Source organism: Catharus ustulatus, chromosome 3, assembly GCF_009819885.2.
Source record: "Catharus ustulatus isolate bCatUst1 chromosome 3, bCatUst1.pri.v2, whole genome shotgun sequence".
NCBI classification, from domain to species: domain Eukaryota; kingdom Metazoa; phylum Chordata; class Aves; order Passeriformes; family Turdidae; genus Catharus; species Catharus ustulatus.
The window spans coordinates 18,083,502-18,110,109 of NC_046223.1; the positions used below are offsets into that span (position 1 = coordinate 18,083,502).

The 26,608-nt window shown below is 41.7% G+C and overlaps 1 protein-coding gene across 2 annotated transcripts in view; it reads right to left on the minus strand.

The window, feature by feature from the left end:
* Positions 1-2,040, minus strand: part of XDH (xanthine dehydrogenase) — a 55,532-nt gene extending 53,492 nt beyond the window's left edge. The window contains exons 1-2 of one of the 2 annotated variants that reach the window (XM_033056401.1): positions 1,576-2,040; positions 648-765 (exon numbers count right to left, since the gene is read on the minus strand). The gene's annotated coding sequence lies outside the window, so the exon portion shown is untranslated. Of the gene's footprint in view, positions 1-647; positions 841-1,575 lie in introns of those variants that run through there. The other variant, XM_033056400.2, reaches the window with a different exon arrangement.
* Positions 2,041-26,608: the final 24,568 nt, after the last annotated feature.

The window sequence follows — 26,608 nt, forward strand, 5'->3', positions numbered from 1 at the left end:
TTAGGTAAATGGATGAAAGTACAACAAGGAAAGAATTCCAGGGGTAATAAAAGAGAAGGTTTAAAACAAACAGAAGCAAGAAGATTTGTTGCTCTGTTCTCATGTTCCTCTTCCAGGAAACAGGAAAGAAGAAAGTACAGGTGGCCCTGAAGAGAATTTTAGGAAGGGATTTATGAGGAGCAATTTTTAAAGCAAATACAAAAGAAAACAGAGTTCCAAGTCAGTGCTTTAATGCAGTACCCCCTGTATCAAGCTTCCAGTGTCTGCACACTCACTCTGTGTGCCCACTGCCCCTCTGGAACCACTGCTGCTAAATCATTGTGGACAGCATCTTTCCCCTGAAGTGGAAATAACCTGTTTGCTTTAGTTCTGGTGATCCCTCTTCTGTTGGCTTGTGTATCCTTTGCTGGAGCACACACTGAACACACTTCAGGGATCTCAAGAGGTCTCCACCTGCTGTTGTCAGGGTCAGCCATGAAGGCAGAAGAGGTTAATTAGAGCTGTACACACCATCTTTTCTTAAAAATCGCTTTTTAGGGCTGTTGGTGGTTGTGGTTTTTGTTCTGAGCGTTCTCTGTATGAATTTAAAAAGCCAAAACATCACAGACTAATGATTATAGATTGAGTGTAAAGACAGTGTGTGTTACCTGAGGATGTTTGTTCTCTTTGGTATCACGTATCAGCCTCTGGTGAAGACAGGCTCCTGAAACAAGTGGGCCTTTTATCTTACTGGATAGAGACATTCATACTTTATAGCCAAAGTCTCTGAAAAGAGCTCAAAGAAACAAAACCTAAGACAGACAGTAAACTTAATACTCTTCAATAACAAAACACTCCAAAAAACCCCAACCAAACACCAAAGCCCCAAAAAAATTCCACATAAAATTCCCATATGATTATGAAAGTAAAGTACTGCACATTTTTTCAAAGGCATTCCTCAGAAATTAAAAAAAAAATATATATATATGTTCATGCACTTTCCTATGAGGTGTCTAAATTCCTTTCTGGTTACAGATAGAGATTTGAAAAAGATCACTGTCCCACAGCAAACAAATCTGATTTCCTCATTGAGGTTTGTGAGTGGATACCAGCTCATTATTTGTGAATCACTAATCATTCAGTGTTCAGCTTCTAATTGTACAAATATTGTCTAATTGTCCAGATTTATTGCATGAATTATGATCTCTTCACCTGCTTTTGAAGATGGGTGGAGTTAAATTATAGCTCTTTTCCTTGTCCTACCACCTCTCTTCCTACAAGAGCAAGGTTAGCCAATTTAGCCTTCTGTTGAGGAGTCCTGGTTGTCACTATTGTTCACATCAATTAGCAAAGTATGACTTTTTAAAATTCATTCAGTGTTTCTTCCATTGCCTACTTCCAGTGGGCCAAACAAAGGATGTTTTAGATATCTGACCTGAAAAGCAACTTCTTTTCAAGCAGGCTTGTCAATGTGTGTTCCTTGTCTTTAGTAGCACCAAACTTGACACCTGTGAGTTGTCTTTTACCTGCTTCCAGGTACCATGTGAGAGAAACTTCCCATACCTTTAATAATAATTTAACTCAATAAAATCATACCTTCTTCATATTTCTTCTGTTAACACTTTAGGAGCATCTTTTGTATCTAAACATTATATCTCCATCCCAGAAGGAGGCAGAGTTCACTTGCAGGGACTGGCTGTTGCCCCTGTCACACGTGGAAGCATTGTCTCCAGCGGGTGTTCCAAGGAGGAAAGGGGAGGGAAGCAGCTGCAAGAACCACACAGGGCTCTTCATTCTTCTAAAGCACTGTCTCTCTGGCTCCTAACAATCCTCTGATATTCCAAGATCCCTGCAAAGGCAAGTAGGAGTTTCTGGGCTAGATTAACTAAGTGAAAACTAGTTCCCTCACCATACCCATGCATGGCTAACTTTCCACTGCTTTTCTGCACAGAAGTCCACCTTGCTTGTTTTCTTCTGCCCCTGTGAAGGTATGAATTAATTTTGTTTGGGAGATGGTAATACCTAGTTTTCTCTTGTCTATACACAGGATGCAGTCTAGCATGTGCCTCCTTGTCAAAACTCAGATAGCAGCTATATGAAATAAATTTCTATTTCATACACTGTCTTGAACCTGCCTGGGCATCTGCACACATCCTCTGGCTGTCCTGTTTATCTCACTGGTAATTCTTTCCTCATTTCAGAATGTAGTATTTTGATGGGTAGTTCACTCAAAAGAAAAGAAATCCTCCACAGCTTCTTCTGCTAACAAAGAACCAAAAAGGTTTTCTTGAATTAACCAAACATTTGACTGTTCTGACTAGGAGGGATTTGTATGCCAAAAGCTTGTAAGCATCCCCCCAACCATGTAAGCCTGCCTAAAAAAAAAAAGGGCTGCCTCTCTCCACAGACCCTACCTAAACAGCGACCTGTACTTCTTAGTACTTTGTACTGTGATTTCCTTCTAGTTCATGCCATTAGGATGGTCTATCTAGACTGGACTGGCATGGCAAGTCAGTCCCACAGAGACTTTCAGAGAATTTTATTATTACCATAGTGCAGGAGAGCAGATGCCATCATCATCACTGAAACAAGTCAGTTGTCTCAAACTGCAGCCATCATGGTCAACTCGTATCCCCCAGACCGTCTTGATTTCCCTTCAAAACAAATTCATTCTAAATAATTTTCCACTAAGCAATAGAACATGCCATAAAAATCAGGTAGAAAAGAAAAAGACAGTGCTGGCTCAAGAGCAGTTGCTATAAACTCAGCATGCATCATTTAAGGTGAAAATTAGAAAAGCCATGCACTTTGAAGAATGGCCTTCCAAGAGAAGCATTGCATAAAAAAAAAAAAATGAACTGCTTAAAAGCTAAAAATTGAACAGCCTACAAACTGGATAATAAATTAAGCACATATTGCTTAAGAATTTGAAACTTCGATTACCTCAAGTCCTGTGTTTCCTCTCCAATCCTACCTAGTGTCCACAAGACAGATTTTCTCAAGTCATGTTCCTGATATCCTACAGCCTCTTGAAGTAAAAGAGCCTCCATAGTGTCACATTTAGTTTACTAAGAACGGACAGGAAAGCCAGCTGACTGTGTGTAGAAAGCTTGTAATGATATACATCTAAAATGTGTCTTTGAATCCCTGACTACTCAGAAGATTGATTTTTAATTGCCTGATTTAATTTCAAACAGAAGCACCTCATAGTCAGACTCATTTTCAGCAATATGCTCACATATGAACATTTAAGGGCACTGAACAGAAGCCCTATACCATCATTCCCAAAGCTTTCTAATTCATGAAGAACAAGTTACTTCCACTTTTCAAAAATTCCATTGGAAAACAGTTAAAAGAAAGATTAATCTATTACTTCCATTGTGCTTTTTCAAATACTTGCATGATGAACTTGCAGAACTCAGATGTTTCTGAACCTTTAACCTAATTGCCCTTTCTACCACCTGATAAGAGATACCACAAAGTTTTCCTCTACCTTCTGAATTGATGTGGCTTCCTTTTCCAATAAAAAAAGGCTTCCCCCACTGTCACTTTATATCCAATATTATTATATATGAGAACAAAAGATGTAGCTGATAGTTTTCTTGGGTTGGCAGGAGGCTACTTTACATCATTCAGGTAGGCACTGTGAGGTTTTGATATTTACTGACAAAATAATTACAGGCTGTTGCAATAAAATACCCAGCATGACTAATGAAGACACCTCACTAGAGTGCAGATATACCTGTACTTTCAGCAGAATGCTGATGATGTATCTTGATGTAAACATGATTAACAACCTTGTTAAATTAAGATGACAAGATGGGCTTTAACCAAACAGCTTAGAAAAATACTTGAGAAAAATGGTGAAAAAGTAAGATAAAAATGTGTGTATACAGAAATTCTCAAATTTTCTTTTCCCAGGACAAGGGAAGTTGTGTCCTAAGGGTTAACAAACCCAGGAGTGCAGAAATTAGTACCAGACTGCTAGTTGTTTCCTGCTCTGTTATCTCTATTGATAGCAATACAAGAATGTCCAATCACACCTGTCTGGCTTCTGCTGAGTAAACATGATTTCTTTGCAATGTTTTTTTTGATTTCTTTCCAGGAGAAATCAGCTCTAGGAGAGTAACTCAAGTTAAGTGGTTAAAGGAGCAAACATACCCACTTTGTTAAAGACAACACCAAAAAAAGGTTTTGTTCCCTTGAACAACATATAAGCTATTCCACATAAAAAAAACCCACAGTGGAATAGAATTCAGAACTTCAAATCCATCTCCCCTTGAAGACCATAATGGTTCCAATCCTAACTGGATTACATACATAAAAACATTTCTGTCCCAGAGGAGCTGCACAGTGGTCCTAAAATATCATTCGGTTTATCACCACAATAGAAAACTTGAGATACAAGGGAGATAATTTAATTTCTGTGTCATAAAGCTTGTGATCTGTAACAAAAGCTTAAGAGAAATAAAAAAAAAAGGGCCAAGATAGCCCAGAGGAAGGACCTAGTTCCTTTCTTACTATATTTATGGTGGTAATTACCACAACAGATAATAGCTTTTAGGAGGGACTAGTGTGGAGCCTGTAACATTCAACCTCCTGCTTGTTCTGTGTCTTACAGAACGTTAAGCACAAAGATGCAAACAGTATCCAGCACTGAGAGCTGAAATACCCCAAATAAAACTGACAGGATTTCAGCATCATCGACACCAAGCTATTGATACCAAACACCCACATCCTGAGGAACTTCAATGGTCATCTGAAACACCCTCTTTCTTCAATAATCACATCATCCCATATCACAGCTGTGCACAGTAGAAAGTCAGATCTTTATTCTAGTGAATCGATTTGTTGCTCTGGTCAGCAAATATTTGTCCCTGGTATTTACTTGTTCCAATTTAATCTCCTTAATTCAGAAAGTTATTGCTGTCAGCCACATTCACAGTGACAGTGAACAAAGATGAGGAACAAGGCCCCAGACTGTTATTCCCTGCTCTGCCATTTCCTCCTTAGGCAGAGCAGCTGCACAATAGAACCACAACCTAGCAAAAGACTCATAAGATCAAGGAGTGGCAGCCAAATAGAGGTGGGACAATAACTATTTCAGAAACAGCTAGTGATGCTAGACAGGTTTTCACTAGTCACTGCTCCAGAACCTGTATTTTATTCTTCAGAGACTGGTGCCATTTCTTATACTTGCCTCTTCCTTTACAAAATGCAGACCTGAACCAAGCTGGCCTTCCAACCCCCACTTTGATCCATCTACTGGAGTTATGTATTGAGTAGTCTCAACTTTTCTATGAATAGAACAGATATTTAGACAAAGAGACATTGTCATTTTATATCTACCTTTTACATTCTTTAAAGTGCACACAGCCATCCTTATAAAAGGAAGATTCTTAGAAAACCAGCCTGTTACACACATTACACTTCTCATTTCTATATGGATTAAAAAGCTGGTTTCACCTTAGAAAAGAAATTACTGCAGTACAAAAGCTGGACAACCTGCCCAAACAGCAGGACAAACAGTGATGACACCAAGGGTGAAATGTTCAAGAGTACTCAGTGCTGAGCTCTTTTCTCACTACACTCAGTGAGACAGAAGTTAAATAAACATCAAATGCTTTCTGAGTAATTCCACCTAGTGAGAAACCACCCACTGCTTTCACTGAGACTAGAATCTGGATCCAGAACCTGTACCCTGTGGTACATAACATGTACATATCCTCACTTTGTTTACAGTTCTCAGGACTGATGTCCCAGAAAAAATGATACAAAGTCAAAGTAAGATCAATTAAGCAAAAGCAAACACACTGATCTGAGAGGCACAAAAACAACATAAGCTTGAAATTTTCCTGGAAGAGAGTTTTGTTTTGTTTTCTGGAAGAAAAAAACAACTATAAAGTAGTTTATTCCACAAGGCGTAATCCAGTGAATTTCCAAGGGCAGGAAAGTTTAGAGAGTTAAAAGCATATTCTTTTATCACAACTCCAATATGTCTGTTTTATCTTATTTGGTTAAAGAGTTCCAGTGAGTACAGACTCTTAAGTACAGTAATTTCACGACCATAAGATGCACCGGACTATAAGGCGCACCCCCCAGGAGTCAGCAACTTTTGCAACTTTGTAGATCATATAAGGCACACCGGACTATAAGGTGCACTATTTTTTTGTGGCAAGGAGCCACGCAGCACACAACAAAGTAACAAATTGCTGGCAGGTGCTCAATTTGCAAACATTTTTCAAAGATCGGTGTAGCCTTTAAACGCAGCCCCAGGCACCCTCCCCGTGCAGCGGGCCCTGGCACTCCCACCCGCCCACCCCCGGCACTGACTGGCACGGCTCATGGCTCCCACCATACAGCTGCGCTGCGTCCCGGCTTCCCCTCAGCCAGTGGCGGTGCTGCTTCTCTGCGCTTTCCCGCGGCGCTTTTTTGCCACTTCTTGGCGCTTTCCCCCGTCGCTTTCTCGCCACTTCTTGGCACTTGCCCACAGCCGCGCCGCTTCCCCCCGGCCGGCGGCCGCACCGGTTCCGGGTTTCCCCCTCCTGGCAGCCGCAGCTCCCGCAGTTCCCGACTCCCCCCGCACGGCCACAGCTCCCAGGTCAGTTCACAGCTCGCACTTCCGGGTTCGCAAATTTCCGAACTTTGTACATCAGATAAGACACACCGGACTATAAGGCGCACTTCCGGGTTCGGGGAAAAATTTTAGTCAAAAGGGTGCGCCTTATAGTCGTGAAATTACTGTAATGCTTCAGTCTTCTAAGATATAAATGGAATGGTTAAATAAAAACGAATTTACAACAAAACAACTCATAAAAAATGCACATAGATAAAATTAAGTACCCGTCAGTTTTGGGGCACTGTTGATGACTTTGTTTTTATATTTTCCCATGCTTTGAGTTTCTCAGGTCTCCTAACTTGACCAGTTTCATGTCAGCATTCCTTGTTAGAAAAAAACATAATTGTCCCTGACCCCTTCCCTGCATTGACATCAGGGGAGGTTTGGATGCAGAAAGGTGACATGATGTTCAGGATAAATGAAAGGGAAAAACAATTTTAGAGCTTTCAGGGTCTGCTTATTTGTGAAAAGCCTGACTCAGCAGTGACTTAAGAAAAAGCAGGCCCCTATTGGGCGAGGAGAGGGAGAGGATCCCAGGGCTGGTCGGCTGGAGAGGTCAGCAGCAGGACTGGAGGGAGGTCAAGGCCAGTGCCTGGGCACTGCTCCCACTGAGGGCAGGCAGGGATGGCTGTGGGGCACCAGCAGGGTATTTCTCTTCCCACCCTGCTCTGGTCACTACCTTCAGCAGGACACCCGCACTGGGACAGGGATCAGCACCACTGCTCCAGGCTGACTTCGGGCAGACCAGCTTAAATGCAGTGAACCTCCTCAGAAGCAGATTTGAAAGGAAGAGAGGACCTGCAAAAAGCCCAGACACCTCACTGCTTGTATAAAGGATCATGGTGAGCAAGGACCAACACTCTATGGAGCCTCAGTGACCCCTGTCCCTCCTCTACCCAATGCTGCTCTTTCCAGCTTGACATAGGCTCAACTTTTCGGACTGGGAGCACCTGCTCTTCCAAGAGGACCATGGGCTGAACCACCAAAAGCTGAAACAACCAGGGGCTAGAGAGAGAAATGGCTAAGGAAGACCAGAGACACTTTTAAAGGGAAAACTAACCAATAAAAAAAAAATTTCAGAAAAAAAAGTGAGCAAAGAAAAATTATTTAATGGGGCAAATGCAATAAATTCTTTGGGGAAATGGAAAAGATTGTTAAATTATTTCAGCTATCAATTAAAAAGTCTTCTGGCCCTGCCCACACTGACAAGGTAGAGTAGGATGGTTTCCTGTGCAATACAACTTCTCCTGCACTGACAGGACACTTCAAAAGCTGCCCTGACACACTATAAATAATTAACTTAATCCACATTGTGCAAGCAACAGAGCAAAAGATTACAAAATCCATTTATGCAATTGAGACACCCAGAGTATACCTCAGCAAGCTGATGGGCCTCTTCTACTTTTTATACATGAAATGGAAAACATGGGGAAATAAATATAGCATAGGGTAAATTTGATTTAAAATGTGGAACTTCTACACTGGAAAAAAATAGAAACATTTTGTAAACTACTCATTGACATTCTACCACACAGCATTACTAATATTGAACTTCAACAAAAGAGACAACACAAGTTGTTTATTCTATTTACTCCACTGTAATAACTAAAAAGGATGCAAGATCTGACAATCTAGATAAACTAGGATAAATTAATGATATAACCCTTCTTTTTCCCCTTCAATTTATGTTCTGGTAAGAAGATGGCAGCTTTCCTGTAAGCTTCCTATTCAAAATAATTCTTCACAAATTATTTCAGCAAATTGTTCCTGTTGTATTAATAATGCAAACTTCTACAAGTGGTCCTCACAACACAAGTTTCCAAACAATTATGACTAATTACAACTAAAAAAATTATGGCACTCTTTAGGCTGGAAAAGATTTCTAAGATCATCAAGTCCAACTGTTAATCCAGCCCTGCCGAGTCCACCACTAAACCATGGCTCTGAGTGCCACATCCACAGATGTTTTAAATACCTCCAGGGGTGGTGACTCAACCACCTCCCTGGGCAATCTGTTCCAAAGGCTTGACTACCCTTTCCATGAAAGAAATTCATCCAATCTAAACCCTCCTGGTGCAAGTTGAGGCCATTTCCTCCTGCCCTGTGTCAGGTAAAGAGACTGACCCTCACCTGGCTACAGTCTCTTTTTCAGGTAATTGAGCCTCCTTTTCTCCAGGCTAAGCACCCCCAGCACCCTCAGCTGCTCCTCATCATTGGGCTCCTGCTCCTTCTCCAGCTCCATTGTTCTTTCCTGGAGTCTCTCCAGCCTCCTCAACGTGTTTCCTGTAGTGAGGGGCCCAGAGGTGCACCCAGGATTGAGATGTGGCCTCACCAGTGCTGAGTACAGAGGGACAGTCACTGCCCTGGTCCTGCTGGTCACGCTTTCTGATGCAGATGCAGACCGGGGTGCCATTGGCTTTCTTGGCCATGCTGCTGGCTCACATTCAGCCACTATCAACCAGCATTCCCAGGTCCCGTTTCACCAGGCAGCTTTCTAGCCACTCTGCCCCCAGCCTGTAGTGATGCCTGGGAGTGTTGTGATCCAAATGCAGGACTGGCATTTCACCTTATTGAATCTACACAGCCAGCCTCAGCCCAGCAATCCAACCTGTCCAGATCCCTTTGTAGAGACTGTACCCTTCAGCAGACCAACAGTCCCACCCAGCTTGGTGTTTCCTGCAAACTGGATGAGGGTGCACTCAATCCCCTCTTCCAGATCATTGATAAAAATATGAAACAGGGCTGGCCCCAGTGCTGAGCCCAGGGGAACACCACTTGTGACTGGGCACCAGCTGGATTTAACTCCTTTCACCACCACCCTCTGGGCCCAGCCATCCTGACAGGATTTTACCCGTCCACAGCCTCTCATCCACTAAGAAGACTGAGACAACTCATAGACTATGCATGCTGTTGAATCATTTGAGTATGATCATACAATTCAGAGTATTCATTTCCTTGCCTGGAGAGAAAGCAAGCTCCTGTCACTCTTGCTTGGTGAGACTTTATAACCCTCTTCACTGACTCCAAATTAAAAATTCAAGATGAAATTTAGCATTTCTCTATTTTTAGCCTTTGCATGATAAGTATGTATGAAGATTACTGTACACATCAGAGCTATTAAACTGTTGATCTGTTTATCCCACATCTCACACTACTGTGAGATAAATAAGCACCTTTTAAATGAGCATCTTCGAGATACAGAAGTAAGAGTTAGAATGACGATCTGCTTGCCAAGCTATGGCAATGCATTGGAACTCCCTTTCTTTCCTCAAGGAAAAGTAAACTCACTCTAGATGACACTTACTTTAACAGGACAAACCCCCATACTTGGAAAAGCACAGGCAGACAACATTCTCTGAAGAGAAGACAATGCTCTGATGAAGAGGTACCAAGTGACTTATGAAGTTAAAAGAGATCTACAGCTTTTTCTCCACTGAGATGTCAGAGAACACTTCTTTGATGCCATGTTCTGAATTTTAAGCCTTCTCTTAGGTAGCATGGCATTCAGCCTGGGCCAAGCAGCTCCACAAGAGGCAAACTGATTTTACAGCACTCTTGGAGACAGCACTACACCAAGCTGAACGCACCCAAGTTCAACAGAAGACTTTCTGTATAAACATGTCCACACACTAAGCCAAGCAGGGGTTACAGTGTTCACACAGGCAGACATCTCATCTATAATTATGACCAGGTATTTTGAGTTTCCCATTTAGCACCACAGAACTTCCAGGTACAAGAAAGGAAAGACCAGGATAGATGAATCTTAGTATTTCCTTTTTTTTCATTTCTTCAGCTTTTAGTCTATCTCCTCCATAATAAATATCTTAAGACCATGACTCTTTACTGCACCATGCTCTTACTTCAGTTGAGCTTTTACTCAGAATCCACTTTGTCTTTGATTCATACAGACCTGTGACTTCAAAAGTTCCTTTAAAGTATGCAAACAGAATAATAAATAGGCTTTGACAGTGACTCCCCTGAAGGAATTTCTTTAATTGATCTGACTACAATATCTATGCCAAAATCCTGTGTATCTCCACTGAAAACCCAAATTGATTCAGGATTCATGCCATGTGTTTCAGACTCTTCAGTTTGAGTGCAGAAGCAATGCTAGACTGCAGAATCACACTCCACAGTGGATCACTGCTGCCTCAACTTCTGACCATGCGGGCAACAGAAGGGTGGTTACCCCTCTGATACAGGTTGTTGTCTGGAAAGGTGATGACCTATTTCCCTTCCTTAAATTTTCCCCCTGTTCAGTTGCCTAATTCTGCTCTGAAGCTTAATGACTCAAGGCTGGCTCACTACTCCATGCATACAGTCTGACATTGCCTGAATATCTTTCCCTCATTTAATTTCCTTCTCCTGGACTGTGCTTCCCAAGGACCATGTTAAACAAAGCAGTCTTCTATTTGACTTTTTCAAACTGTTCAATAAGGTGTTGTGGCTTTTTTTTTTCCTGTGCATCTCACTGTTCACATTTTATCAACAAAAATTTCCTTTCCCTTTTGATTAGCGCTGGGCATTCTTAAGGCAGTGTAACAACAGCCAAACCTGCCCAGATAGGCTAAAAACAGGGTGCAAGCACATGTATGCAGGTTTGTTGTGAACATACAGAAAGCATACACTGTTAAAAAAAAGTTGCAGAAGCAGTTTTAACCAGTATGTTTAAACAGCAATAATTTAGGCACCTAAGTACCTGAGTAATCAGATACTTACATTTAATATCCTATTAGATATTCATCAGACATCTGATTCTGCTGTTCTCCCTCCTGCTCCTATGACACTGAGGTCTCCTCAGGAAATGTTTAATGACTGCATTCACTGGAATTTACTTCCATTCTTTTACTGTCAACCAGTTCCTCTTCCATGAAGGAAATTAAACATTTTTTGAAATAAGAAGCATTCCTAACACACACAGGATTTGGACAGATTCTCTGCTCTTTATTTCCTCAGCTAGTAACTTTAGTTTCCTCATTCCAAGTATAACCAGCTTCCTCCATTTGGTGCAGAGTGAACCTGTACCATGTTATCTATTCAGCACTTCTCCATTGCCTGTACTCTGATTGTTTTCCTTGGGGTTCTTAGTCTTCAGCAGCTGCAAAAAAATTTTAAGCCCTCCCTTATATCTGTACTTTTAATCCAAGATAAAGTCTTTCTCTTGCCTGTACTTTTACCCATAACAAACAACTTACAGCCCCCAGTCAGCTTTTCTGATTGAACCAAGTATTCCTCACCTAGGCTTCTATGCCAGCATAAAGGATTTACCTGACCAGCTCCAACCTTAATATGTGAGCCCTATAATTCCTTCTAAGTAGCTTAGGAACCCAGGAAACTGGCCGAGAACATGGTCATTGGGATGAAGAATACACAGGTTTGTCCATCAGGCAGAGTATCACCCCAGGCCCCTGTTAGACTTGGTCCATTGAATCAAACACTGGATTCATCACCCTTTTTGACTTCCTTGAGCGTGAAGGCAGCAGACCTCCATCCTTGGCTGTGTAGGGCTCCTCTGCACCTCCTATTTCTGACCTCAGTATAGAGGAGACTTGGTTGCAGAAAAGAGCACCATCTGCCCAGAGAGACAGTCAGTGGCTCCTTGGTGTGGAGAAATGAGTTCTCCTTGCAGCTGTATTCCTGCATTCCAGGATCAAGTCAACTGGCTTCCTCCAGCCTGAGTGTCCTGCAGGTGGCAACCCTGTAAGGCCACTTTTGCAATTCAGTCACCACCTACAGTAGCTGTGGCAACTGGCATGTTTCACCATGTGTGGTACCTCTTATCTGGCACCCTTTAACAAAAGTACCAGAACTACATTCCCAACAGGTCAGGACCAAAACCAAGGTGGAGAATTCCAGAGACACAGACAGAAGCAGAAATAGCAGAGGACAGAGTGCCGTGTTTCCCCCTGGGGAGGTAGAAAACAGAGAGGCTCCATCTGTCCTCTCTCACCTGAGGAAGGGAGATGGTCTCTGCCAAACAGTGGTTAACTTTGGTTTTCTTGCCACCCTAGATCCTCTTAGGAGTCTAAAGAAAAAAGTCTACAGTCCAAAATACTTTACTGTTTTTCTATTTGTTAGAGCAAGCAGTTTGATGACAACAAGCTTTTCAGGCCTAAAACCCAGCAGTAGACCCTAAATGATCTTCTCACTTTTTATACAGTTTTAGTTTCATAAACTCTATGCCTGAGGTCACTGCTCTGCTAGACAGGTAACCCCAAAATGAAGCATCCATACCTGTTTTGCCCAGCTTCTGTAACTTTTCCAATACGCACAGAACCAGAGAGGAGAAATTCAGAGCTAGCTGTGATTTCTCTAGTCCCAGATAATTTCTTCTAATAAAATACACCATTGCCAGTTACAGCTTCCCCTTCTATCCCAGCCCATAGCAAAAAATGCTTCAGTTAAACTAGTGCAGTGGGAATCCAGAGGGCACAGGATCTCTTCTTAATAGAAGGCTTGGATACCTCCCTTCAGTGTTTCTCTAGTTGCCCCTAAGTTTTTGTGCCACACCTATTTCCCTCTCCTCCAAACACACTCCATGCTGTTAAGGAGCAAGGCAGCTCCACAGCCACCACTGCAAGGAATTGTGTGAGGTTTGTGGATTGCCAGCCTGGCCAAGTCCAGCTCTAATGGGGAGGCTGAGTCTCAATGAACCACCCTGGCTACCTGGCTGCAGGAAAGCAGGGGGCTGGAGCATCACCTCAACATCCACTGGAACAGAGTGCAAGATGCCACAAAACTGAACTGGAGATGCAAGGAGAATTTTTCCAAAGTAAATTATGCAACCTCACAATGACAAAACCTATCTGGGAAACAGATGTGGCAGAGGAGCTGTAAAGTCAGATGTGGCATCCTACACGTCACAGACCAATCTTTCGAAGTGGACACCAGGAACAAAGCAATTAAGATTTCTGCTCTGACTCACTCATATAATAAGATGCCTTGAATTACTCAATGGTATACTGTCAGATGTGTAATTCTGGAAAGTTTGCACAAATATTCATAATTACAGGAACTGTTTATAAATTGGCAAACCAAAGGAGACATCCCATTCACAGTATAATCCATTTGTATACTCCTAGTGTGGACCTGAAATTAATAGGATATGAACAGTAAACTTAAAGCCACCTTACTGGAACCCAATATACCTATCAAGTACAGGACAAAAGTTATATCTTACAGATGAAAGAGTGCATACAAGAATATTGACATTTTGTCAAAGAAAACATTCAAGGAAAAATTCTTTGCCAAAAAGATTTTCAGAATTACCAAGAACCAAAAGGCTTCTGTGCATTTATTCATACTGTTACACCCCAGGTGCAGCTGATACATGTAAAACAACTACAGCAGACACTTCAAAGCTATACCTGTACACAGCTGTCAGAACAGGATCATCACAGAGTAACCATCAGAGCACTACCAAGGGTAGTTTTGGTCAACTGAACTGCTTCCTGAGAAAAAATCCTAGAACGCCACATACAGAAACCCTTTTCTCCAAACCACCAATTGCAGCTTTCAATTGTGTCTTTGTAGGGTACATCCCCAAGAGAATGATGAAGTTGGTCTTATGTATCCTGTATCTTTCTAATTAGGCTTCCACATTTATCTGTGCAGTAACTCCATGTTTCCATGTTACTAAGAGCTAAAATCATCTATGAACATTAGGAAGCATTGGCACAACACCCTGTAATAGGGCTACATGGAGTTTTACACACAGAAGAAGCTGAGACACTAAAAGAAATGCTCAGATCATATAATGAATCAGAAGTAGCACAGGAAAAAAAGACAATAAATCCACAAACCCATTCCTACAATGTCTTGGTCAAGCACTTTTTAAGTGACTAAACCATCCAACTAACTCTATTGCTTCAAAATATTTCTTCAAAATAATTTGCTGGAATTGATATTACAGCTTTTTACCCAGCAATCATGGGCTGGATCTTGAGTTTTGTTTAATTTGGATTCTTACAGGAAAAATCTAGGTTTCTTCTTAAATTATTAGAAAATTGCAAATGCAATACTTCAGAGTAAAAATAAGAATGTTCCCACCTGCTTCTGAGGCATGGTGGGCAGGGAATAAGAGTCTTCCACCAGACTCTCTCAGCTGATCCAGCAACAAACCACAGGAGAAAGTGCTTATTACATCTAGAGCTTTTTACTCTCCTTTAGCCTGCAAATTCCTCCTCTTTCTCAGTAACTACCATGTTCAGGTGCTACCCAAGATCTTCTAGTGTTTTTGGTTATGGCTCTACCTTCCCACACATCAGTATGTCCACTTGCTCTGGCAGTTTTAGAGCAGAACAAGCTGTTATTTTTAGAGATCATCTCAGAGGAACACCTGGCATGCACAAACTCAGGGAAAAACGAGTCCCCAGTCTCATCCGCCTCCCAAAATGAACAATACCAACCAGGAAGAATTGTCCTGCAAAACAAATCCAGCCCAAACACTCCTGTCACATGTGCTTACACTCCTTTTGAAGGCTTAATTGTGGACTATTAAAAGTCCATTCAATCAAAAACTGCAAAAGCTTGGTGTCCTTACCAAGGAGTGAGCAGTTATGCAGATTGCTCCAGACACTACCAATTGCACAAGCTTGGCAGGGTATTATTTGTCATGTTATCTTGCCAAATTATTTGAATAACAGTGGGGCTGATTAAATTTCTCCTACAGTTTGATGGGCCAGTGGTAACTTGCCTCTGGTTCAAAGACAAAACATAATTAAAGTGAAAACTAAAGCCTTTGTAAAAATCAGTATATTGTACTTAATTAAGCTGCTAATGTTTCATTTTAAATTTTGGTATTTTACCAATTCATCTAACATAACTACAGTCCTTACCTAAAGTTAAACCTGTTTTACTGCAGCTATATTTTACCTTTTATTTCTCCAGTCTTTGGCAATTCTGATCCTTGAAGTTTCTTTTAAACAGGAAACATTACCAACCAAAGTGACCAATAAAGAATCTGAAAATATTTACTGCTGCTGGAAAAAAATGTGTGCCTATTCTTACTGCTTCTTCTAGATTTATACCAGTGATGGACTTCTGCTGTTTATTCAGTTTAATGCTGATAAAAATCAGCAAGATCATGCAATTAACAAGATACTTGCTAAGATTTTGAATTGAATTTTAACAGTCAGAAGTTCTAGATAAAGCTTTGTGGTTCTAGGTTGGACAATTAATACAACTTTAGTCTCTGGTTAGGCTCAAAATTTATTATCCCCCTGGCAATAACAGGTTTGAGACCTTTAAGTTTGCTTATCCTGGTTAATGACATAATCAATAACACGCTTGTATTTATTCTGGATGGAGTACCATGAGAATTTGTACCTGAAGTGCAGCCTACAGATGACACTTGATTCCCTAGTTATAATAAAGGCAATTACTAATGGCATCAAGCCAGTATAACAATGATTTTACAGGTAATGTGCCAACTTTGTATCCAGCTCAGATAATGAAATATCCTACAAAGGTGTGTTTACTCCCTTGGTGAGACCACAGTAAATGGAAGCAATTTAAACTAGTTTTGCTTTTTTTCACCACTTCTGGTAATAATGTCATGAGATGTCCATTATCATGAGAACTTTTTAGATTACAAATCCATCATTTGCAATAAATAATCAATCCTACACTTCAATAAGTCACGTGGAAGCACTCATTACTACCTGACCAGTTTGCACTTGTTCTTCACAACAGCAGCAAATTACTTCAGTGGCCTCCAGCTGAGTGACACCTCAAAGCCCAATGTCACTGAGAGGAGGGCATTTTTACAGATGTGTGTATGCTTTCCCTTCACAACCACAGAGCAGCAGACACAGGCTGATTGAATAACCTATTGTCTTGAGACGAGTATGTGAAGAATTACCATGACCTTGATCCAGCTTGTGTAGCTGGATGATCTATCAGATGCAGCTTGCAACCAAGAGGCTTCCCAGCCTCTTCCCCACTTGGATTGCACAGCCTGACCAGAGCCCATGCACTTTGGAGCATTCACCAAGGATTTCACTGTTCCCACAGCAGAAAACTGGCTTAAGGATTATTCATGACAGGGACACCCACGTCAATAATCCTCTTCACAAATGGCAGAAATAGAAAATGTTGAAATTAGAGCTTTTCAAGAGTGCTCCCAAAAGCCAAATTTTGCTCAAATGCACTGAGAGCCTACAAAGCAGGTTCTGATGAAAGAGGAGCTCACAGTTGCCTGACCTTATGCCTTCAGGGCAGAGTTTGCTAGGAAAAGCATTATCACCTAGTTTAGTATTCTTTACAACACTTAATTTAGCTATGTCTGGGGACATATGCATATGCTCTCCTTTTTTGGAAAGCATTATATGTGTTTCTCACGTCAGTGATAAAGGAAAGGGAAAAAGCACACAATGCCCTTCAAAAGAAAATGAAACCGATATTGAATATCTTCCTACTTCAAACAGTGTTGGACAGAAGTGTATTCTATCATGCAGTTTTTCAAACCTTCTAGTCACACCTTCTTGCAAGTTCAAGTGTCACACTTACAATTTCCTGGACACACTAATCTATTTTTGAGACAGGCACTCACTGAAAAATTAGTTCTTATATATTTCTAAAATGAATACTATATATCCTCAGATGGCAGCTGTGGAAAGTAACAAGTGTGAGTATTTACCCTGGCTAAACACTGCCTGAATTCTCTCTTGGGTCATTTAATCTCCTGTCTCAAAAAGACAATTTGACTACCTTTCAAAAGCTGTTTTTACAACCTTTTTGTTCTACTCTTTCCTTCCTATTTCATTAACTTTGCAACACTTAAACACGTGCAAGCACATCTTTATCATTGCCACATTACAGACTTTCTTCAGTAAGGTACTTAGCTCCTGCAGCCTCACTGGAAATGTCAGAGAGGCACATCCCTGCAGTCTGTCACCCATCCATGCTGATAATGCAGATTCTGCTCTCTGCAGAGGCAGCTATTTACAGCACCCTGAAACTTCCTTTCCTTTCTCCTTTCCTTTCTAGTTCTCCTAAATTCCAAGTTACTTGTCCCAGGAAATTCAGCTAAGCCCAAGGCAAGGACAAGTCTCTGATGCTAATCTATGGGATGCAGTGAACATCAGGCCCATACTCACTGTGGGGCAGTGCTAATGCTTTTCAGCCAGTGGAAATCAGCAGATCACATCCATGAAAAAGTTTCCTGACAAAAACTGCCTTATGCAGCTAGTACAGGAGGCCTGGTTTCCATCCCACATCTTTCTGCATCAGTCGAGCCAAGGGATAGTGTGCCCAGTATCAGACTACACCAGAAAAACAAGATCATACCCTGGATTTATTCCACACTGATCACACCTCTTTCAGATTCTCTTGCTAGATATCCTGAAGAATGCATATGTAGAATGTACAGACTACACTACCCACTCACCCTAAAAAGGTTTGCTTTCCAACTTGTTGAGGCAGCACTTTTGCCCCTTCCACCTAAGATCAAAGATCTTAGGAATGTCCCATAGTTCTTGGATACTCTGCTGTTTCAGGCACCTCTTCCTCCTTCAGTTTAAGAAGCTCAGGCAAGTAAGACCACAGAATTAGTACCAAAGTTGTGAGATTAAGGCCTTTTTTTGGGGGAAAGCTGTGGTTTTGTTTGTTCTGTTTTTTAATTAAACCAATCAAGAAAGATCATTCCTCCTATTTCCCAACATTAGTTCAGCCCACTCACTACTTTTGCAGGCAGGTAAGTGCAGCTGCATCTCTAACTGTGAAATCTGATCAGATAATATGTGAAAATACCTGCAGTGAAGGTGTAGGTATTCCTGACATGCAGCTCCTTAGATATGCCAGCACTTTTAGAAGACAATTAGTAATAGCAGCCAGACACTTTGCCTAGCAGGATGTAGAACCAGAATTAAACCGAACAGATTGCCAAAAGACTTTCTCATTAACTTCCTCCAGGACTAGTCTGTCAGTGGGATGTAGTTTGAAGCAATTATGCATAGGAGATTTTTATAACTTCACAGTTGCATTTCCTAAATGCTTCACACACATATGGAACCTTGGGGATGAGTTTGCACTGTGTTACTTACACCAGCCTATCATAAAGGCATATCCTGTAACTGCATTTCTGTAGGCAGATGGAGCATGACATTAATATTAAAGTCACTAACTCATCTTTTAATGAGCTTTGCAGAATATTCACAGAAGTTATACCTGGGCAATATATCAGGCAGCTTTTCCTCAGCTGAACTTGTCAAGCAAAGGTTTAAAAAGTTCATCTGCTATCAAGCTATCAGGGCTTCTCTGTACTCACTGAGAAATCTGCTGCATTACAATACTGCTAATTGCCCCAGACACTCTTCTATTCCCACAGAAATAAAGAAAAACTTCGCTAATGATCTTTGGAGGTTGCAGGCTGGGGCTTTCACTTTTCCTGGAAGCTTTGTGATTCAGACAATGCAACTGCAGTTGCTCTCATTCTCAAAGGGAGACTAATAGACTTTCTTACTAGCCCCTAAAGGAGACTCCTAGTTGCTAACTGCCCTTTGACAGCAGTGAAAAGCACGTGCTGAATAAGAGAGGAAAAGTTACATCAATGAAACCAGGAGTGCCTTTTGAAGACAGCAAATATTAACTATTAGCAAATTTCTCTCACTTCAGTATTGATGTGGTCTGTTCTTTCACATTCCTGTACTCACCAGTAGCTGCCAGAGTTGCCCAATAGGCAGGAGGGCACCAGCAGTTCTGACCAAAGCCAGGGCTGCCAAACTTCTGGCAGTGCTCAGGCAGGTACTCCAAGCATCCAGGACCAGGGATGACCAGCCACAGAGGAAGAGGCTTTGCTCCTTCTTACAGAGGGTTAAGGCACAGGTACAGCAGCCCAGGACAGAGCACATCAGTATCCTCTCATTTATCTAAGACCCCTTTGTGTAGACTGAAGCACTTGAACCTCATTTATGGTAAGGTCACACCAAGCAGGCTACCAGCAATACAGAATCCCCAGGACCTGTACCCTGAACACAGAGAGGGGATGTACCACCTCACACTGCTCTGCCCATCCCTCTGAAAGGGATTTTCTGTCTACGACCAGCAGGAGGCTGTCGGCAAGCACTCAGGACCTGTGGTAGCCACAGCATTCCACTAGCCAGAGCTTCAGGGGCTGCCAGGCTGCTCAGATCGCCAGCAGAGCTGTCCCAGCTGAGGTAATACACAACTCTCCCCCACCCAGAGATGCCACAGCTCTTCCCACCAAAACCTGGAGATACTAGAACAGCCACAGGTGAAGCCACCAGCCAGCCCTCCTCATCTCTTTCCTCTGCATTTATTAACTACTCAGTTTATTACTAATGCAGCCCATCTGTGGCAAGGCCCACTGAAGATAAAAAGCCTTATTTAGCCTCCTCTTTCCCTATCGTTCTGTACTATTTTTTTATTTTTGATATGAATGCTTTGCCTCAGCTGTGATTTCAGCACTTTGTCAGTCAGGAGCACACTAAAGTGTTCACTTCATCTGCTGTTCCTGTCATTGCTCCATAGCCCCACATCAAAGGATCAGCAAAAATGTCTCTGATCCTTTTCTCCCTTCTTCTGGGGTCAGACAAAATAAATGTTTATGCTGTGTCTTGTGAAGACAGTCATGGTGTATGTTGGGAGGCAGGGAAGGGGCAGACATCAAACCTAATTAATAAGCCCCCCAGAGGCATTGAATCCTGATGGGAGTCTTAGCCAAAGAAAAAGCTTTTCCTATGGCAGAAATTTATAATTCCTCTGTTCTCCCATATGAAGGATCACACAGCATTTAAACACACATGCTTCCAGAGAATTATTTACTGTTTCAAACCTGACAGCTCAGTTAATTTGGGAGGCAACCCTACAAGCTGGGTAAACACTGCACTCCTGTCATAAACTGGGTGAGCAGCTTTAGGCAAAGCACAGCAATTCAGAGGCATCACTGCCACAGAGGTTATTTAACCTTCCCTGCAGGAAGAAGGGAACCTGTGTAAACTGTCATTAGGATGGTGCATCATTCCAATGCATTATTCATATCACATCAATATATTCCAATAAATTCATCATAAGCCACTCCATTCTCTAAGTACATAGACCCAGCCCTAAGTGCCTGAAATTTAAGTAGGCAAGACAGAAAAATAATGTGAAAATGAGGTATAAGAAATTAAATTATTTTCCCAAGGTCACTCAAGAGGCCTGATGCAAGCTGGAGAACAAAACCTGAGTCTGCCTCTAGTTGTTAAACACAGTGGCCTCATTGCCTCATCTCCAGACAGTACATTTGAGATGCTTTTTGCCTCCTACCCTCTTCTTCCTTAGTGTTCCTTCTTTTTTGAGTTATAATTCCTGGCCCACACCACATGTGGCAGATGCTGCCCACATGTCACGGCCCTAGGAGCTCTCATGTTAGTATAGTTGTCCATTTCAATAAGGGTTTGTGTCTCTGTCTTCCCTGTTTTGCCTTGTCATGTTCTCCACATGGTGTTTTGAATTGTTTTTACAGGCTACAGCCCTGTTCAAACCCAGGACATGATTTATTGGGATTTGGATGAAGTAAGAACAACAGTGCTGCATCACAGATGTGATCTCATCTGCCACCACACAAAAGTCTCCTCAAAAAGCCTGTAAAGTAACTGATGTCAGATTTGCCAAACCTACTGCTTGTGAAACTGTGAGAGTTCCTTTACTAGGGAGTAATAGCAGAATGAGCTTTATAATGGGGAAGAAACATTACTGTGTCTGTCCAGCCTTGGGGTGACATTTAAACACTCTTTATGACAGTGCAGTTTTTATTAGTTGCTGTACTCCACTGCTAAAATGCTACTAAGTCAAGCAATCTAAATATTTGATTGTGTCCAATGAAATATCTTTTATTTTCTTCAGTGTAGCTATTACAAAGCTCCTGTATTAAAAACATTCCTATTTACAAAGCCAAAATATTTTTTTTTTCCTAGCTATCAAACATCATTGGATGGGCCCTTCTGATTAAGAGGACAGTTTCTACACATCCAACTCATGAAAATTCCAGAGGAACTCTCAGATTCAGGGATTCTCTCTGATCCCTGAGTGAGCTGAGGACACCAGCCCACAAGGCACCCACACAGCCTCTTTGAGGACAGAAGGTGTTTGTTAACACTGAAGCCTCAGTAACCTATTTTATAGCTTCACCATACTCTGGGACAAGGGAATGTGTTCCCAGTAGGCAGTCACCTCGAGGTTTAAATCAGGTTAATGTAAACTGCAAACAAATGTGTTTGTAAGACATAAAAAAAACCCTCCAAAAAAGACAAAAAACCCCACAAACAAACAAAAACATCCAGAGACAAATATTTACAAAAGGTGAGGAAATTAATGTAAAAAAATGGTAATGTATTTGCACCAAGGTTATAGTTTCAAAACACATTTTCCTCGTCACATCTGAACTATTTTGAATCTTTTCCTAATACACATACAGAATATTAGTTAATATGTGAGGGACTTTGACACATTAAATTCCCTTCTGTCTCTTAACTCTCTCAACAAGACTTCTATATTTCTTATTGATACCAGAGATAGCCTGGTCATTTCTAAGTAATGGAGACAACATATATTTTTAATAAATAACAGTTGAAATCAGGACTCTCTCTAAGAGTGTGTATTTTGGTTCAAAGCCTCTTTGTTTCTAGACTATGCATTTCATATCAAATTGTCCATAAAGCACCTGAATTACTGGCATATAAAGCAAAATTAAGTCACTAAGTTTATAACATGTTCTTTCTCAAGACTTGCTAGAAAAATAACTGATCCTTTTAGCATCTATACGTGAAAGATTCAATACTATCAACAAAGCCATAAATCTTCATTATTTTAAGGAAATATTTCAGGCTCAAATTTTCTCTGCTCATGATTCTGCAAATCTACAATAGTTTAAAGTGTCATATTGACAGCTTCTCCTAAAAGAAGAAAAAAGATGAGACTCTGCTTATCATGAGCTGACAGGAAAGAATTCTGTATATATCTAGATCCATTAATTATTTTGATCTGTTAAAATACTGTGATTTTTTTTCTGGGATGCCTTTTAATTTCTCAACATATAACAAGCCATGTCATGAAAGTCTAATTGAAATCAGAGAATTCATGCAGACTTGGGATTAGATTCTCTTTTACTTCAGTTATCTTCTATGCTGTACTCAAAAACATTGTAACTCTGAGGGCTATTTTCAGTATTACTTGTATCCCTTATGTCTTCCCCAATATGTGTGTGCAGGGGACAGGTAAGTAGATACCACCAAGCTGATTCCAGAGACTTGTGCAGTCCCAAGATCCAAAGCGATGGCATAATCAGGCAACATGTCATGTGACAAAAAGGAGGATTAAAATTACAGTACTTTCACGATTATAAGCCGCACATTACAATACAGAGTGTGATAAAAGGTATCTATTCTATCACCATCTGTTGAGGGTAGGGGCAGTGATCCTTATCTCAATGGGAGATATTCTGCTAATGGGCCATCCATTGAAACCAGGCAGGGCATTGTTCTTTATCTTTTCACAACCCATCCTTCCTCCAGCGAATCATTGTCTGCTAATGGCCATTGAGTCCCACTGTGGGACTGATAAAATTACTGCATCCCATTGGGAGTTGCTCCAGCCAGGGGGGAGAGCCCAACATTCCTTACCAAGATAAAAACAGAGGTTTTGGGACACTAAGGGAGCCCCTTTCTCCACTGGACTCCAGAGTAAAACCGGATTTCTCCACATCACCACTGGACCTCCAGAGGGAAACTGCACCTTGTACAGGAGCACTGCTCCAACTGAATCACATCTGTCACTGCAGGAGGATGCAGCCACCATTTAATGGGACTGCTACCAACACCCTGCCTGACGGGGTGTCAGGTTGTACTCTGACTTTGTCAGGGTTTGGAGTTTGTTTCTTTGTAGTACTGTATTTGTATTTTAATTTCCCTAGAAAAGAACTGTTATTCCTAATTCCCATATTTTTGCCTGAGTGCCCCTTGATTTCAAAACTATAATAATTTGGAGGGAGGGGGTTTACATTCTCCATTTCAAAGAGAAGTTCCTGCCTTTCTCAGCAGACACTTGCCCTCCAAACTAAAACAGCAACTTTTTGTTCTTTGTCCATATATAAGCCGCACCTGATTATAAGCCGCACTTTGGGTTCGGACCAAAATTTTAGTCAAAATGGTGCGGCTTATAATCGTGAAATTACTGTACATCAGGCTCAGAGAAAGAAAATGCATATGCACCACTCAGCCTCATAACTATTTCCAGTTCCTGTCAGGTTCCATGAGTGAAAACATGGCAACATATGCCACAGGATCTCTGTAGTGAGAGATACTCCAGTAAGGGATGAACATCTCTGGCTACTGCAGGAACTGTGACACTAGTTCCTCAGTGCATTTTCCTGAACTTAATAATAATATCACCATATAATGCAGACTACCTTTAAATAAGACCATCTCAAGGCAGGCCTTCCTATTTGACAATTCTGGGTGTCAGGAAAATATTTCCTTTGGTTAGGTGGCAAGGATTTACACAGTCACTTCACTAGGGTAATGAATGCATGCTCTGAGAGAGCTAGAATTTTGGGGTTTTTTTAATAAGCAATGTTAACAGAACTCATTTTTAAACCTGTGCAGAGCACCTGTCTCAGTTGCTTGTGCACTAGTCAGCCAAATGTGCTGGGCTGCATATATCCATATGGTTAAAAATAATTTGCCTTAGTACCCCAATATTTTGAAATGTGTGATCAAAATTATCCATCCATTTCTAAAATAAGTCTAAAGGTTGGCATTGATGTTAAAAAATGACAGTGTTGATAGTTGTTTTCTTCAAGGGGGTGGAGCACAGCTGGTTTCGACTTTTACTAGAGGAAAGCTAAAGAAGCATTTTCTATAAAGAGGAGAATCTATCTTGGACCTGGACCTGGTGTTCCCCAGAAAATCTCCCCATGTTTGCACAAAAGACAGCAATCTGTTCACCTTCAGCACAGTTGTTTAATGGTTTCATCTAATGGCTGGAATTTCCTCCTGATTGTGCACTCACACAATTCCTCTGCCTGCTGAGGTTGTGCCACCCTACAGAGCAACTGCTCATGCCTAAATCTCACAGATCCTTTGTGTTCCTGTCCTCTATGTTTATATACCATCCTCACAAACTCTCAGCCCAGGTCTCCATGTGGCAGAAGTACGTTTTCTGTGCTTTCCATTTGCTACCTCCCTGTTTGCAGCATCTCTGGGCCTGACTGGTACAAGTGCAAGGGAAAGCATGGTGGCAGTTTGTCTGTCCCTCCAGCTGACAGTCAGTATGGAGAAGGCATGTATCTTATTCTACAGCAAGAGCTGAATTGAGAACATGGGATGTAAACTGGGAAAAAGAGCCTGGGCAACACAGTCTGGGATGGAGGCGGCAAAGACTCTTTGAGGTCCATGGAGAATAATGGGAATTGGAGGGGTAGCAAAGGACAAAGGATAGGAAGGAAGGTAGGTTAAAGAGAGAAAGAGAGGGAGGAACTAACTGATATTATGGATGTGATATCTGAGAACCACAGAGATGGAAGGTAATAGATGGGAAAGCTAATGGACATCACCAAGCATATTCCCCTCCAAAGCATGGGATGGCAAACAACACCTCATGGCTTCCCCACCAATGAAATCTACTTGAAATGAGTCCTGACTCCTGATCTGCCAAAGTCATTAGAGCCTCTTCCTGGTGAGGACTGACTCCATTCAGCCTGACTGTGGCTTCAAACAGCAAATTTAAGAACAAGCTGAGCATATGAAAGGAACATATTCACATGGCAGAATCAATCACCCCCAAGCAATTCCAAAACCTGCAGAGGAGCTCAAACAAAGCAGCCTGAAGCAAAGGCACGCTCTATTTCAGCCGTCTTTAGCTAGTGAGACCAAAAGGCTGATGGTGTGCCTGGGTGTGAAAACAAACTGCTCTTACTGAAAATATTGTTGCCACTCACTCAGGAGTCACAGCAAGTCACAGCGGTGCTTTTGCAGCCTCCCACTGTTAAAACATAGAAGCATTTACCTGGGTCAGCCTCTGGTATCCAAACCTTGCTGTGCTTCAGCTGTTGCACAACCAGGCAGCTCTGTAGGACTGTGTGGCTCACGTACTGCCAGCCGCTTTATTTACACAGAGCAGCTCTGCTGCTCGTTGCAGTGGGAAGTTTTAAGAAGGGACAAACAAGGGATTATCACTCAGAAATTATTGGCTTCTTTCTCTGTGCTCAGAGCCGTGCCCAAGGCCACCCACACAGCCAGAGCTGGGGTGAGCTAGGGTTGCAGGCAGGGGACTGGTTTCCAGCCCCACACTCAGTTTCTCGAACTCTCTGCTGCATACAGAGGTGGAACTGGTGCAGATTTTCCCCAGATGGCACCGTGGGCATCCCCCAAAATGAGCTGACAGCAAGAGAAGCCCCCACATACTTTGATCCTTTCCTCTAACAGTAAATAGATAACAAATCTATAATTGGACATCCTGGCCACAGACACACTCGGAGAGGCTTAGGACAGTCCCATTAAGGTCAGCAGGTTCCTGCAGAAGAGGATGCCCTGCCACGGGCTCTGTCTCATTTGCTTGCTAGCCAGTGGGGGCCACAAGGAAAGCTTTGACATCTCAGATCAGTAATAAGCAAAGTGAATGTTCTCCTTAACCCCACAAGATGGCAGAAGATGCTCAAAAATCCCCCTTGGTCGGCTGGAAGGGTTTGTCTGACTTTTGTAGCTGTCTAACAACTTAAGTTTTCGTTTCACTTCCCACAGATTTTGTAATAAGACTGGAGAAACTTAACAAACTCATATCAGTGATTGTCCATGGATCTCTTAGGAGCAGTGGGATGTTGTATCAGTGACTTGGCAGTACTGACAGACCCATGTGGGGAAGTGTTTAATGTGGGAATAATCTCCAGAATTTGCTTTCTTGTAATGAGCAAAAAGGAAAAGGAGAAAAAAGCAAACTAAAAGTGAACAGAGGAAAAGGAAACTAGCTTACATAAAGTTTTTATTTTTAATATCAGAGCTTGCAGACACTCTG